The 12,728-nt window shown below is 41.4% G+C and overlaps 1 protein-coding gene across 3 annotated transcripts in view; it reads left to right on the forward strand.

Moving 5' to 3' along the window:
- Positions 1-757: 757 nt before the first annotated feature.
- Positions 758-12,728, forward strand: part of ZNF652 (zinc finger protein 652) — a 69,738-nt gene continuing 57,767 nt past the window's right edge. For 2 of the 3 annotated variants that reach the window (XM_082441756.1, XM_082441759.1), the window contains exon 1: positions 758-1,110. The gene's annotated coding sequence lies outside the window, so the exon portion shown is untranslated. Of the gene's footprint in view, positions 1,111-10,403; positions 10,511-12,728 lie in introns of those variants that run through there. The other variant, XM_082441758.1, reaches the window with a different exon arrangement.

Genomic DNA, 12,728 nt, shown 5'->3' on the forward strand with positions numbered 1-12,728 from the left:
CTCCCTTCTCAAGCACACGCGCGTGTGCGCACACATGCACACACACATATCCCCTTCCCTATTTCTGGCCACAGAACAAGCACGGCTCTAAATTTGTTCTTCTGACCACTCTGGGTGATCTCTAAATTTCTCGTTTTTATTAGCTGTCCCATTACTCTAGCGAATGACCACTACTGCTTATATTTTGCCTCTTTTATTTCTGTCTTCTGTCACTCATACTGCTCTTCGGTAACAAGGAGGCCAGAGTCAAGCTGTTTGTTTTCTTACCTTACTTCATAAACCAAAAAAGCTCTTTTACTTCTAAATCTCACTCGGGCCTACTTTTCTTCACTTCACCTTTCCCTAATCTTAACCCGCCCCCTACTTCATGGAATCCCACCCCGCAGAACCCAAAGCTCCCTCCCACTTTACGTTTTGGCTTCCTTTCAGCAGCCACGCCCCCAGACCCAAGGAGAGCGGTGCGCACGCGCACTCCACGCCTTTACCTGGGTGCCCGGGAGTGGGCGGAGTGGGGGAGGCGGGGGTGGAGCGGGAATCGGCAGTTTTGTGGGCGGTGGAGCGCTCACAATGTGGCAGGAGGGAGAAAAGGTGCGCCGGGGCCGGCCCCGAGGGCTGCGCATGCGCGCCGCCGCGCCCAGCGCCGGGATGCCAGGGGGGCGGGCGGAGGGAGGTGTCGGGCTCCCCGTTGGGCGGGGGGGCCGGAGAGGGAAGGGGCCGCGGGCGCGCGCGCGCTCTCGCCGCCGCTCGCCCTCCCTCCCTCCCTCCCTCTCTGCCGTCCTCTCCGCACACACAAGCACACACGCACACCCCCTCCCCTGCCTCCCTCCCCGCGCGCCGCCCGCCCCGCCGGCCCCGCTCGCCCTCGCGCGCTCGGAAGGGAGTCGCGAGACGTCGGAGCGGCGGCCACGTAGCGCTGCGGCGGCGGCGGCGGCGGCGGCGGCGGCCGAGGCCGGGACTGCGGAGCGGCCCTGAGGACAGACGTTGGGCAGGGGGGAGGGGCCGGCCCGGCCGGTGGTTGTTACTCGAGCGCCGCGGCTACAGGCCCCCCGCCGCAGGGATGGACCGCCGAGGCGGCGGTCGGGGCGGCGGAGGCGGAGGCGGCCGGCCCGGGTGAGTAGGGGCCCCTGCCCCCAACGCACACGCCACAGTCGCGGCTGCGCCCCTGGCAGCAGTCCTTCCTCTCCGCCGCCCGCTGAGCCGACTGGGGCTCTGGGCGCCGGGTTAGCCCTTCGCCAAGGCAGCTGCGTCCAGTAGGCCGGAGCAGCCCCCATCCGGCGGGGAGGCCCGGGGCGCTGCGCTCTTCTGGCCCCGAGCCTGGGCCGGGGGCGCCCGCTTCTGCACCTTCGCCCCCTCCTTCCCGGACCCGGGCTGGACTCCAGTTTTGCAGAGTCCGCTCGCCCTGTGGCCCGCGGGGAGGCTGGTGTTGCACGGGTTAGCGGGCCGAGGGGGAGGTTTGCACCGGTCCTCCTCCGAGCATTCGCCTGCCCTGAAGCTGGTGGCTTGCACCCCCTGCCTCCCCTGCCCTGCGGCTGCGCCCAAACCCCCAACCCCCGGGAGTATTGTGCCGCCTGAGATAAAATGTATCTAGTGTACACCCGCCCCACACTCACCCGGAGGGTAATGCAGACCTTTCTCCACCCCCACCACCTCCTCCCCTCCAATCAGGCTCTGCTTGAGATTCTTAGATGGGAGCCACTAAAGGTAGTGACACCCGCGTTACATCTGCACAGAACATGTTCATTGTCGAGGAATGTCTCCTGTAGAAATGATAAATGCCCCTGCCTCACCCTCGAAGACTGTCTTCACGATTTAAGATCCCATATGCTCTTCTTGAAGAGAGCCAGTCTTTGATCACATCTAGCATATCCCTCCCCCACAAAACACACACACACACTTCCTGATTGCGGAACAGTCCCTGTCATCGCGGATCCATTGTCAGGAATGGCTTGTGCCAATCAAAGGAATGTGCTTTTGCCTTTGGAGAAGGGTGCCTTCTACAACCATGTTCTCAGGATGGTGCTGCGTGAGTCTGTCTTTGATTGTCCCGTGTTCAAGCATCATTATTACAGTGTTTCCCCTATATGCATCTCCCATGGACCCTCAGTAATACCTGAGTGATGCTTTTTTCCCAGTTAATTACATACATATGGTGTGTGGGAATTTCATTTTATTTTAAATTTCATTTATTTTTGTTGTAATTTTTAACGTCTGTGGTCAAGGCATAGTAAATATATAGAGTAATATTTTGGGAAGAACGTGTATTTTTTCCCAGAGATGGCCAGGTCCGTATTGTTCTGGGAATGGCAACTAGCACATGCTTTGTTGACACATGTGTATGCTTAGGGAATGAAGAGCTGCTGTGGCTGGCATGTGAGAGTGTGTGCATGTGATGTTCCCATGTAGGGCTGATTTGAGAGTGGCGAGCTGTACTGTGATAGGGCTGGCAGGCATCTTGGATGTTTGTATCAGGACGGTGCACATGTATGCAGATAGATACTACCTTTAGTATAATTTTGTTTAAAATGTTCACTGCTGAGTTTTAGGGATTCTGGAAAAGTCTACTTCAGTGGTTCTTAACCTTTCTTTGGAGTCATGGAAGCCTTTAGGACCCTCTTCTCGGTGAAATAGACACACATACTTTTGTATGCAATTACAGTCATCTTGAGCCTGGTCCTGGGACCTCAGGTTAAGATCTATATTATGCAAAAGTGAAAGGAATTTGAGTTTTGTGTTTTGCTTTGTTTTGTTTCTCTCGAGGATTGGCATTACTTTGGTCCTGAGCAATAAGCAACAAAGTAGATTAAATATGTATCCTTGTGTTCTGTTCTTTGATCACAGTGAGTTAGGTATTTGTAAAGGTATCATTTCCCTGTGTTCCTGTAAAGAGATGTATGTGAGAGTTTCAGAAACAGTTAAAACTGAACTCAAAATAACTTGCCTAAATTTGACCAGTTGATAACGTATATTCCTTGCACTATCTTCTAAATGTAATATATTTCAACAACAGTCAGTGGTCTGTTTTCTGATGCCTATCTGGAATTGTTTTGTGTTCTTTGAGGTTGATCCCATCTCTTAAAAGAAGGCCTTGGGCTTCCCTGGTGGCGCAGTGGTTAAGAACCCGCCTGCCAATGCAGGGAACACGGGTTCGAGCCCTGGTCTGGGAAGATCCCACATGCCACGGAGCAACTAAGCCCGTGTGCCACAACTACTGAGCCTGCACTCTAGAGCCCGCGAGCCACAAGTACTGAAGTCCATGCAGCTAGAGCCCGAGCTGCACAACGAAGAGTAGCCCCCACTTGACGCAAATAGAGAAAGCCGCGTGCAGCAATAAAGACCCAATGCAGCCCAAAATAAATAATAAATAAATTAAAAAAAAAAAAGGCCTTATTATTCCCGTAATAGAGCACCTGCTCTGTGAAGATTTTTCAACTTTATTAAATATGATTTCATGTCTTTTTTCAGGGTGATGTTGCCATCAGAATCATCCATTTTTAAATGTTTTAATGGAAGGATTTTCAATAAACGTGATTGAAGTGGCTTATATTACAGGTTATATATTTTTTTCATGTCATGCCTTAAGTTTTACTGTCAGAAATTATTTGCCTATCCTAAACTCAAAGTATTTCAAAGTTGCAAATATGTTGCTTTTCTTTGTCAGTGTAGTATAGTGACAAATCATTAAAATCTCAGGGGACAGTGTGCTTCCTTGATTTAATATTGCAGAACCTCTTCTAACCAGTCACTTACCTAGTTAAACACCCACACACCACAAATCAGCTGATCATGTAACTCATATGGCTGTGAGAACAGCATTCTCTCTGCCAGATTCAGAGCTTGGAAGCTGGAAAACAATTGCATAGCAGTGAAACACTTACGGAGTAGTGGTGCCAGCAGCTCACTCTCATTAATACAAACAGCTTGCTTTAGTTTTTTCAATGCTCTTTGTCAGACACCCTTCTTCAGACACCCTTCCCTTGGGAGGTTTCAGATCAGTAGCTCCTACTCAAGGGAAACAGCACCTACTTTCTGCAACTGTGGCCTCAAGATCTGATTCGTGACACCCAGAGCTGTTTCCATTTCTGCTCTAAGTATGAGAAGTAATCTTGTAGTGTGGTAAGAAGATACTTTTCAAGTCTGTAGACAAAAGTTGATTAGTAATGCTGCTGATGTGATTTTGTTTTTGAATGTCTGAAGCCTATCAAAGAAGTAAACTGTAAAAGTGAATTGCTTAAAAAAATCACCTTTTTCTCAAGAGTTTTAGAAAATTTCACCAAAAATGTGAATACACTCTTGAGTTTCATTTCCCTTGTTCTAAAAAGTCAGTTGATTTTGAATCATAGCCTTTGGAACTAGTTATTCTAAAGGAGGTGACTGAGTTTTCTCGCTGGGAAATCCTGGGTCTTGTGCCGTGGTTTTAGGTATGATATTTTTCTCATCTACTGTCATCATTTCAGACAGTTAGCACTTGAATTTACTTTGATAAAGGAGAACTGCTGTTGGAGTTAGTGACTTTACCTGAGGGAGGATCAGGGAGATGGCTCTTTGGACCCAGGCAGAACGAAGTTTGAATAAAGCGCCACTGGCTTTATGGCATTGGACAAGTCACTTTGACCTCTCTAGCCTCAGTTTCCTCATCAGCAGAACAGGATTTGTTATAGGTATTAGAGATAATATATGCAAACTTCTAGAACAGTTCCTGGCACATATGCGCATTAAGGACTCAATAAATGGTAGGACACAAGTGATGTGGGAGTGAAACTACAGATCATTTTGGCTTACAGGATTTAGAGGGCTGGTTCTGCGATCTGCATACTTTCATCTGTGCTGATTTGGGATGAAAAAATTGCAAATATTTGACTTGGAGCATACCTAAGTCTTGCAGGTGCACTGTGCTTATTGGAACTTTGATTTGTTGCTCTATGGCTGGCTGAACTTGGTGGAGACAATAAAACTTGGCTCCAAATTGTACAGTGTTACCCACAGGCTGTGCTTGTTTTAAGCCTTTACAGAGCTTATGCAGTGAAAGGGGTGTTTTAGGACATTAATGTAGCTCAGTAAGTTCTGTGTCCAGAGTTGAATCACGTGCAAAGCCTTGTGTAAATTTTCATGGTTAATGCAAGCCATAAAGTGCTTGGTAGAATCAGTGAAGACATCAGATGCTTATTTTAGTTAATCTGTTTGTTTATATAGCAGTTACCTTTGATTTTTGAAAACACTTATGAACATTTTTTCTTAAAGAATTCCTATTGCTCTTCTGAGGTTTTTAGTCAAAAAGGCAGTTTTATGGTAAAATATGACATTATCTTTTTCCTTTTTTAAATATAGTTTAAGAGACTGGTTACTTTGAAAAGTAGATTCAAGAGCATGTATACAGTTTTATTCAGTGCATAGAGCTTTTAAAATAGGATTTCTTGGGTTCTATAGAATTAAATTATTCTGTCATTTTTGCAGAATATCACTGTGATAAGTCTATGAACCCACCAAAGTTAGCTAGAGACTTTTCAGATAAGGTAGACACATCAGTAATGCATTAGGATTTACCTCAAGGAAATCTGCTAAGCCTTATTTTCTTTTATTATTGAGCCACCTAGGGGCTTGCCCATCAGTGGAATCAGTCACTAGTATTGGGTTGCTGATAAAGAGGGATTGGCAAATAATGGTCTTAGACTTTCCTTAGACTTTGCAGAACACTTGAAAAAACTTAACCTCGGCCAGAATGTATAATATTAATAACACCATCATTAATGCTGTGTGAGCCCAGACTGACTAAACAAATAAAATTTAGATGATTGAGTTACATATTTTTTTCTCAAATATAATACATTTGCTAAGTAAAATTTTTCTTGGAAAGGGGTGCTATTTTTTTAATTATTATTTTTTCTAGTTTACTAGAGTCAAATGGCTTAGCAGATAGCTAGTTGCTTTTGTCAGTTTCTTGATAGACCAATCAGTGTGTGGTGAGAAGTGTTTGTTGGAAGAGAATAAGAATGGAAATGATGCAAAGAATGGCTCTTTAGCCTGATTGTTTGGTCTTTACTATGCGTGTGGCAGCAGAGGGTTGTGACTCTACCTGGATTTCACCAAGATATGCAGTGATGGGTGATTCCTTTTGTCTTTAATGCTAGTGTAGAATATAGTCTTTTACACATTTATACTTTTCAGCTTTGGAATTTTGATTCAGTTTGGGGAATTCAATGGAATATAACTTCTTAATTACACTGTGTGAGCTATAAAATGAGTTTTGTAACTAGGTTCTGATGAATTGTTTTCACCCTTCTGAATGTATCATTTTAATAGATCTAGAATAGTATCAGTGGCCTAGAAACATTGAAATACATGGGAAGTGTTTCATTTTTTGAGGGGGTGGCAAGGAGAGTGTTTATGATCGCAATTTTGTGTATAAATATGTATTTTTTCCCAGTTCCTCTTAAAACTGTGACCCAGATGCCCAGGGACTTTTCCTGTATTAATATACTAGGAGCTAGAGTTTGAAGTTACCTTGCCTGAAAGATCCTGAGCCCTTCAGTTTTCTTTTTAGCATACCAAGCATACAAAGTCATTTAAATTAACTCATCAAAAGTTTGGAAAAAACCTAAATGCCCATCAGTAAGAATTGGATAAATAAAGTAACATATATTCATGCAACTGAATAAATTTTATATGGCTACAAAAACGAATGAAAAAACTGTGTATTACTATGGAAAATCTCTAAGCCATATGTAAGTGTAATACGGTATGTACTCATTTGAGTATGGCTTATAAGATGCACCCATATCATTATATGTAACAATAATTAGTTTATTCTCATATGATATTCCGTTGTATGCATATATTATAATTTATTTCTCCATTCTACCATTAATGGACATTTGGATTGTTTCTGGTACAGCTGTCACGAGTAATGCTGCTCTATTCACTATATTCTCTTATGTATTTAAAATTTTTGATCCATGCAAGTGTATACTACATAATTTTTTTTAATTCATAAATTATCTTATTTCAAATGGCTAGTTTCCTCCTGTCAGGTTGTGATAAAGAAAGTATACACTTCTGCATCCATTCCAACTTGTCGGGGATTGTAACAATAACCAAAGGACAGTTTGTTCTGCCTTTCAGTATCTCCTCAACCTTTTCATCACCTCAAACGGAAAGTTAGATTTTCTTTCTTTAAAGATGACTTGTGTCTCTAAGCTCAGGTGGTACAGTGAGTACCAAAAAACATGTCCGGAGAAGCCAACTGTTGCGGGGTTGTACTGTTCTAAATCTAGAGCTGATGTTTATTTAATCCCTGTAACACTGTTCCTCGAACTTTTGGGCCATGATCCACAGTAAGAAGCAGTATATGCATGCCTACATTATCCACTCACATGCATGTCCCCACCCACAACTGAAACAAAAGCTTCATGAAACAGTATTTACCCTTACCATCTGTGAGGCAGTCTGTTATTTTACTCTATTTCATTTGTAAAAATTGGGTTGGGACAGACAGTTTGAAAATCACTGCCCTAAATAGAGCTTAACAAAAAGTATTTTCCTGAAGTAGATGCTAAGCAAATGCTTACTGGATTAAATGGGGGTGGGGCGTGATAAAACGAAAAGCTGGGCTTAAAGGTATGAGTTTGAAAGTAGAAAGCTAAGAAATGTGGCATGAAGAAAATCATCATATTTATGACCTTACTCCATATAGAGGGGTAATTCTTAAAGACCTGAAACTCTGGAAAGGTTAAGGTTAGATTCTCATTTTGCCTAGCATTTAAACTGTGTTCTTCTGAGAGGTAGGACACCTGCTATTAATACACACACATACACACGTGCACACACACACACACACACACACACACAGATGAGCACAGGCTACCTGTTTATTCATTAAGTTAGGTAGAATTGAGAGGACTAAGAAATATGTACAAAAAATATATACAAATATATACAGTGTAATCTTCTTTAACACAGAATCTGGTTTAAACAACAATTTATTTGTGTACAGTCGTTACAGAATAAAAATACATCAAGGACTCAGTAGTGAATTTTTACTTCTGTGTGAAAATCAGACTCTGGGCTTGGACTATATTTCAGAGACAGCTCTATCAGAAAAGCGATCATCAGAACCTGGTTCTCTGGAAGGACAAAACTTAAAAGTTACTTGGTTGGAGTTGTCTTCCATTTCCATACCCAAAGTTATGTATACTGTGAATATGTCTATATTTTTATTTATTTATTATCTACCATTTAATTCTCATATAACCCTTTGAGGTAGGTATTATTATTTTTTTAATTTTTTTTAAATTAATTAATTTATTTATTTTTTGGCTGCGTTGGGTCTTCGTTGCTGTGCGCGGGCTTTCTCTAGTTGCATTGAGCGGGGGCTACTCTTTGTTGCAGTGCGCTGGCTTCTCATTGCAGTGGCTTCTCTTGTGGAGCACAGGCTCTAGGCATGCGGGCTTCAGTAGTTGTGGCACGTGGGCTCAGTAGTTGTGGCTCGCAGGCTCTAGAGCGCAGGCTCAATAGTTGTGGCACACGGGCTTAGTTGCCCCGCGGCATGTGGGATCTTCCCGGACCAGGGCTCGAACCCGTGTCCCCTGCATTGGCAGGCGGATTCTTAACCACTGCGCCACCAGGGAAGTCCGAGGTAGGTATTATTATCCCCATTTTGCCAGCAGGGAAATTAAGACAAAATGAGGCTATGTAACTTGCCAAGTTGAATGTATTCTTTTCTTGGCATTGAGATTTTATAGGAAAAGACCCATCAAATCATTTTATTTTGCTAATTGAAAAATTAATTTTAAAATTGAATTTAAAAATCCATAAATATTTCTGGCTTTTAGAAGCCAGAGACTGAGTAAGTAATTTGTTTTAGTTTTTTTTTTTTTTTAATATTTATTTATTTATTTTATTTTTGGCTGTGTTGGGTCTTCTGTGCGAGTTGGGTTTCTGTGCGAGGGCTCTCTCTAGTTGTGGCAAGCGGGGGCCACTCTTCATCGCGGTGCGCGGGCCTCTCACTATCGCGGCCTCTCTTGTTGCGGAGCACAGGCTCCAGACGCGCAGGCTCAGTAGCTGTGACTCACGGGCCCAGTTGCTCCGCGGCATGTGGGATCTTCCCGGACCAGGGCTCGAACCCGTTTCCCCCGCATTGGCAGGCGGATTCTCAACCACTGCGCCACCAGGGAAGCCCAGTTTTAGTTTTTTTTATTTTTTATTTTATGTATTTTTTTTTGGCCACACTGCGCAGCATACGGGATCCTAGTTCCCCGACCAGGGATCGAACCCATGCCCCCTGCAGTGGAAGCGCAGAGTCCTAACCACTCGACCACCAGGGAAGTCCCTGGGGTTTTTGTTGTTTTGGTTTTTTTTTTGGCTGCATTGGGTCTTCGTTGCCGCGCTCGGGGTTTCTCTAGTTGCAGCGAGTGGGGGCTACTCTTCGTTGTGGTGCACGGGCTTCTCATTGCAGTGGCTTCTCGTTGCGGAGCACAGGCTCTAGGCGTGCAGGCTTCAGTAGTTGCAGCACGTGGGCTCAGTAGTTGCAGCACACAGACCCCTAGAGTGCACGGGCTTCAGTAGTTGCAGTGCATTGAAGGAAGTCCCTATTTTAATTTTTAAATTAATGTACAGTAAAATTGACATTTTGGCATGTGTACAGTTCTTTAAGTATCAATACCTGTATATATTCGTGTAACCACCACCACAATCAGGATACAGAACAAGTCCATCACCCAAAGACTCCTTCTGTAATCCCTTTTCATTCATACTCTCCCCTACCCTCCACTCTGACAATCATTGATCTGTTGTCCATCTCTATAGTCTTGTCTTTTGGAGAATGCTGTGTAAGTGGGATCATTCCGTATGTAACCCTTTGAGACTGGCTTCTTTCACTCAGCATAATGCCTATGAGATTCGTCCAAGTTTTTGTGTGGATCAACAGTTTGTTCCGTTTTATTGCCAAGTAGTATTCCACTGTGTGGATGTACCACAGGTTGTTTATTCATTCACCAGTTGAAGGACATTTGGATCGTTTCCAGTTTTGGGTGAATGTAAGTTCTCATTTCTCTAGAGTAAATACCTAGGAATGGGACTGCTTGATGATATGGTGTGTGTATGTTTCACTTTAATAAGAAACTGCCAAACTGTTTTCCAGAGAGTGTCCCCTTTTGCATCTCCACCAGTAACATATGAAAGTCCCATTTGTTCTGCATCTTTGCGACATTTGAAATTGTCAGTATTTTTTAATTTTAGCCATCCTAATGGGTATGTAGGAATAATTCATTTTGAGCCTTATGACCAGAATCTGGGTGATAGGCCCAGCTCTGCCATCAACTAGCTGTTGACCTTACAGGAACCATTTAACATTTTAAAGCTTCATCTTTCCTCATCTCTCATATAATGGAGAATATTGAATGTGTTACAAGTTCTCTTGCAGCTCCCCAGTTCATTGGTATGGAAAGATAAATCCTTGGCAAGAGGACAGATTTCTGTTGCTTGTGCAAAAAAAATTTATTGACTGATCTCAGCTAAGGTACATATTTATAAATAGAATCTTTGTGAAATAACTTGATATTTATAACTATAGTTTAGCTCTAGCTAAGCATAATAATACTGTGACATGTCTTGTCTATAAGCTAAAATTATATAGCTAATGTTGCAGTTAAATTGACAACCTAGAGTCTTTGGCTAATGTCTGATGTTTTTATAGTAGAACTGTTTCTCAGCTTTCTAGGGTTATAGTTTACAGTAAGTTTAATAACAAATATTTTGCCATTTTCAGTCATGAACAGGGGATCACTTTTTAAAAATTACATATTTGGGTACTTAATGTCTTATTTGAGTGTGAAACAAATTGCTTCTATAGCATTATGAAGAATAGCTTTATTATTTTTCAAAAAAATTATACAGGCTTATCCAAAATTATTTAAGGATTACAGAAAATATAAAGAAAAAAATAAAATATCTCCTTCCCCATCTTTACCCCTGTCCTGAGATATCTCTCAATATGAGCATATATACGCATAGTTGTATATGCATAGTTTTACATAGTGAGATTGTGTGATTCCATTCCCACATGTTCTTTAGTCTTTTTTTTTTTCATGTGGACATATTTCTGTGTCTGTTAATATAAACCTATGTCATAATTCGGTTATGTAGTATGCCAGTGTCTGTGTATATCATTATTTATGTTTCAAATTTTTGTTATATTAAATAGTGCTATAATGAATGCCCTTGTGTACACATCTTTGTATACCTGTGGTATTATCTACTAATGAGGAATTCTCGATGGCTGGGTCCAAAAATATGCACACTTCACACTTAGGAAAATAGTGCTAAGCTGTTGTAAGGAAAGTTATTCCATATTCACATAGCATTCTGAGCTATAGTCAGCCATACCAGCTGATGTCAGAAGTCAGTCAGGTATCTTGGCATTAGCCAGTTTGGGATTTAAGCCATAAAACATACCTATACGTGTTTGTAGGTGGATCCTGCTGAAAAAACCCAGCCCGTTTCGTAACTGATAGTCTTTACCAAGTAAACCTGAAAAAGTTTAAAAACATCAAAGTTAAAAAAACAGTTTTTTAGGGAATTCCCTGGTTGTCCAGTGGTTAAGACTCTGAAGGCCCCAGTTCAGTCCTTGGTGGGGGAACTGAAATCCTGCAAGCCTAGCGGCATGGCCCGCCCCCCCCAACCCCCACCGCAAAAAAAAGTTTAAAAAAAACTCACTTTTGAGAAAAACTAATAAACCAACTTGTTTTTTTAATTCAAAGAAAATCTTTTAATTAATGTGATTATGTCAATTTGTGTTATCCCAGTAAGTTCTCCTTTTTAAAATATAAAATTTTGGGATAATTTTAGATTTACAGAAAAGTTACAAAGAGAGTACCTATATACCACCTCATCCAGTTCTCTTCTTTTTTCTTCCTCAAAATGAACACATATGCATTTATTTCTTGGTTATAAAAAGAAAACCTTGGATTAAAATCTACACTTAAAAATATTATAATAACAGAGTACAACTAACTGTATATAGAAATATTATAAATTGTGATTGATAATCTTTAATAACTGTGTGGTCTTTTTGTGGTTTATGGAATAATAGTAGAGTTTAAGGTCCAATGCTCTTAAAAGTTTATTTTCCTTCTTTCTATAACTATGCTTCCATTTCCTAACCTATTACTGATACATAGAGTTTTACCTAACAGCCATTTAAGATAAAATAATTTAGTCTTCCACATTACTCTGAAACCTAAATTGAAAACAAATATTTCTTTAAAAGCAATTACATATTTCCGTGCTTATTACTTGCTCCACATATATTATACAGGTTGAGTGCTTTATATTAGAGAAGTTAATCTGAAATCATTCTTAGCCAAATTCATTGTTCTCTTATAATTGTTAGAACAGGTAAAATAAAATGGTAGGAACATTAAAGTTGGAACATGTTTATTGTATGTTTGGCAAACTATGAAAATTAACATTTGAAAATTACTTCACTGTGTTGACATTTTGTTTAGTTATAATAAAGGTAGAAATATGAAAATATTGCAGATGGTTATATCTTATGAACAAAGTAGAAAACCATATAAACACAAAGCATAATAATAAGTATAACATTTGTATAGGATTTTGAGATTTTTTCACATATATTACTCTTTTTAAAATTTTTTAAATTTAATTTAATTTTTTATTGAAGTATAGTTGATTTACAATGTCATCTTAGTTTCAGGTGTACAGCAAAGTGATTC

Source organism: Balaenoptera physalus (assembly GCF_965194825.1).
Source record: "Balaenoptera physalus genome assembly, chromosome: 20".
In the NCBI taxonomy this organism is placed as follows: Eukaryota; Metazoa; Chordata; class Mammalia; order Artiodactyla; family Balaenopteridae; genus Balaenoptera; species Balaenoptera physalus.